The sequence below is a fragment of the Halichoeres trimaculatus genome, unplaced genomic scaffold (assembly GCF_033239565.1).
Source record: "Halichoeres trimaculatus isolate MK-OKI-2021-1 unplaced genomic scaffold, fHalTri1.1 fHalTri1_scaffold_26, whole genome shotgun sequence".
Taxonomy (NCBI): domain Eukaryota; kingdom Metazoa; phylum Chordata; class Actinopteri; order Labriformes; family Labridae; genus Halichoeres; species Halichoeres trimaculatus.
In genome coordinates, this window is record NW_027437204.1 from 340,001 (window position 1) to 342,500 (window position 2,500).

The window sequence follows — 2,500 nt, forward strand, 5'->3', positions numbered from 1 at the left end:
AGGGGGAAACACTGCCACGGGGATGCCACTGCTGGTGCAGGCACCAGTAGTGGCTGTACACATGTCCTGATGGGACACAAGCATGGCCAGTTGTGAGCTGGGTCTCGTGCCCCTGGTAGGTGGAATGTACTTTATGGTCACCGACAGGGGCTAGAGAGCCGAGAGTCGGTGTAAGCAGGGGGAAACACTGCCTCGGGGCCCCCCACTACAGGCATAGGCACCCGCAGTGGCCGTACCCATGTCCTGTGGGGGCCATTACATAGCTAGTTGCGAGCTGGGCCTCGTGCCCCTGGTAGTTGGAATATACTTCACCGTGACCCACAGGGGCACGGAAGCCGAGATCCGTTGTAAGTAGGGGGGAACCCTGCCTCGAGGCTGCCTCAACAGGCACAGGCACCCGCAGTGGCCGTACTCATGTCCTGAAGGGGCACACGCATGGCTAGATGTGAGCTGGGCCTCGTGCCCCTGGTAGGTAGAAAATACTTCACTGTGACCGGCAGGGGCACGGGAGCCGAGATCCGGTGTAAGCAGGGGGAAACACTGCCACGGGGATGCCACTGCTGGTGCAGGCACTAGTAGTGGCTGTACACATGTCCTGATGGGACACAAGCATGGCCAGTTGTGAGCTGGGTCTCGTGCCCCTGGTAGGTGGAACGTACTTTATGGTCACCCACAGGGGCAAGAGAGCCGAGAGTCGGTGTAAGCAGGGGGAAACACTGCCTCGGGGCCCCCCACTACAGGCATAGGCGCCCGTAGTGGCCGTACCCATGTCCTGTGGGGGCCATTACATAGCTAGTTGCGAGCTGGGCCTCGTGCCCCTGGTAGTTGGAATATACTTCACTGTGACCCACAGGGGCACGGAAGCCGAGATCCGTTGTAAGTAGGGGGGAACCCTGCCTCGAGGCTGCCTCAACAGGCACAGGCACCCGCAGTGGCCGTACTCATGTCCTGAAGGGGCACACGCATGGCTAGATGTGAGCTGGGCCTCGTGCCCCTGGTAGGCGGAATATACTATACCCTCACCAACGGGGGCACGGGAGCCGTGATCGGGTGAGAGAAGGGCGAGACACTGCCTCGGGGGTTGCCACTGCGGGGGCCGTACTCACGTCCTGACGGGAAGCACGCATGGCTAGTTGTGAGCTGGGCCTCGTGCCCCTGGTAGTCGGAATATACTTGATGGTCACCTACAGGCCCACGAGAGCCGATCTCCAGAGTGAGTAGGTGGAAACACTGCCTCGGGGCTGCCACTGCTGGTGCAGGCACCAGTGGTGGCTGTACACATGTCCTGATGGGACACAAGCATGGCCAGTTGTGAGCTGGGTCTCGTGCCCCTGGTAGGTGGAACGTACTTTATGGTCACCCACAGGGGCAAGAGAGCCGAGAGTCGGTGTAAGCAGGGGGAAACACTGCCTCGGGGCCCCCACTACAGGCATAGGCACCCGTAGTGGCCGTACCCATGTCCTGTGGGGGCCATTACATAGCTAGTTGCGAGCTGGGCCTCGTGCCCCTGGTAGTTGGAATATACTTCACCGTGACCCACAGGGGCACGGAAGCCGAGATCCGTTGTAAGTAGGGGGGAACCCTGCCTCGAGGCTGCCTCAACAGGCACAGGCACCCGCAGTGGCCGTACTCATGTCCTGACGGGGCACACGCATGGCTAGATGTGAGCTGGGCCTCGTGCCCCTGGTAGGCGGAATATACTACACCCTCACCAAGGGGGGCACGGGAGCCGTGATCGGGTGAGAGAAGGGCGAGACACTGCCACGGGGCTGCCACTGCGGGTGCAGGCACCCGCAGTGGCCGTACTCACGTCCTGACGGGAAGCACGCGTGGCTAGTTTTGAGCTGGGCCTCGTGCCCCTGGTAGGCGGAATATACTTGATGGTCACCTACAGGCCCACGAGAGCCGATCTCCGGAGTGAGTAGGTGGAAACACTGCCACTACGGGGCTGCCACTACAGGCACAGGCACCCGTAGCGGCAGTACGCGTGTCCTGGCGGGGCACACGCATGGCTAGATGTGAGCTGGGCCTCGGGCCCCTGGTAGGCGGAATGAACTTTGCTGTCACCAACAGGGGCACGGGGGCCAATCTCCAGTGTAAGCAGGGGGAAACGTTGCCTCGGGACTGCCACTACGAGCGCAGGCACCCGCAGTGGCCGTACGCATGTCCTGACCGGGCACACACACGGCTAGATGTGAGCTGGGCCTCGACCCCCTGGTAGGCGGAATGAACTTTGCTCTCATCAACAGGGGAAAAGGAGCCAAGATTCAGTGTATGAAAGGGGGGAAACACTGCCTGGGGACTGCCAGTCCGGAGGCAGGCACCCGTAGTGGCTGCACACATGTACCGACGGGTCAGACACACGGCCAGCTGTGAGCTGGGCCTCGGGCCCCTGGTAGGCGGAATGAACTTTGCCGTCACCAACAGGGGCACGGGGGCCGAGAGCCAGCCGGCCAGCCGGCCGGCCGGCCGGCCAGCCAGCCAGCCAGCCAGCCAGCCA